The sequence below is a fragment of the Solanum tuberosum genome, unplaced genomic scaffold, assembly GCF_000226075.1.
Source record: "Solanum tuberosum cultivar DM 1-3 516 R44 unplaced genomic scaffold, SolTub_3.0 scf00062, whole genome shotgun sequence".
Taxonomy (NCBI): domain Eukaryota; kingdom Viridiplantae; phylum Streptophyta; class Magnoliopsida; order Solanales; family Solanaceae; genus Solanum; species Solanum tuberosum.
The window spans coordinates 777,796-778,957 of record NW_006238987.1 but is presented as its reverse complement, the minus strand read 5'-3'; positions in this window follow the sequence as shown (position 1 = coordinate 778,957).

The window sequence follows — 1,162 nt, the reverse complement described above, 5'->3', positions numbered from 1 at the left end:
GCTTTATCTAATAGAACCCCCCCCCCCCCCCCCCCACACACACACAAAACCTTATATTAGAACTAAATATACATAAAATGTTAAATAAAACAAATGTCTTTTTTTAAAAAAAATTTAGACGAAGTTTCTGATGGATGATGGATCTTTCAACTGCATATCAACACAATTTTATGGGGGTAGTTGTTGCTGCTTCTTATTCTTTAAAGCTTGATTTTTAAATTTAACGTGTCGCAGTAGTGAATCGTTTCTAAATTCTAATGAATTACATATATTAAAAGAATCGAAATATCGAGAGAAACTTATACCTAATTTTTAGAAATGATTTTGAGTTAGTCGAGATTCAATGATTTAACTAGCCATTAATGTTTTTTATTAGTAGTAATCTTTTGATTCAAGTGCATAAATAGAATCAACTTAAGCTTTGTTGTCCTATTTGATGAAGGTTCAAACTCCTCGGGTGCTTATATCAAATTTTAAAAATAATAATTTCACATCTCAAAAATTCATTTATTTCAAATTCTAAATCCGTCTAGAAGTACACCATGATTAACACTCCTATATTTTAAACACGAACTCAGTAGAGTATTTAGTATTCAGGACGTGTTCTAGATGGTTAATGAAGTGTTTGAAAATCCAAAAGTCTCATGTTCAAATCTTTAATGGAGACAAAAAAAAACACTATTTGAATCTTCTCATTTGTCCTAGCCTTGATAGATACAATCGTTGGGGAGGTGGCAAGTATCCTATGAATTGATTGACGTGTACGGACATTACAATCATAATAAACAAATAAATATGTGAAAGGTAATTAATTTTGAAATGAGTAATGACGCGCGCTAAAACGGTTAATATTATTAGTTCCCTATATATAGAAGTGAGTTGACTAATATTTTTTTGTTCTTTCTGAAAACAACTTACTTTATCAATCAATCTTCATCTGATCTTTAATCAATCTGTGTGACCATTGTAAAATGGATGATATTGACGAATTGTCGATTGTAATAATGTATGTCCATAACAAAAAATAGCACAAGACTTTTAAGTCAAAATGTGTTAATTGCCATATGACATTCTCTTCTAATATGACTAATGTTGCGTGCAATCAACAATGTGAGGTAATTAAACAAACTTGTCTTGTTCATTACCTTTCTCAAGTTGAAAT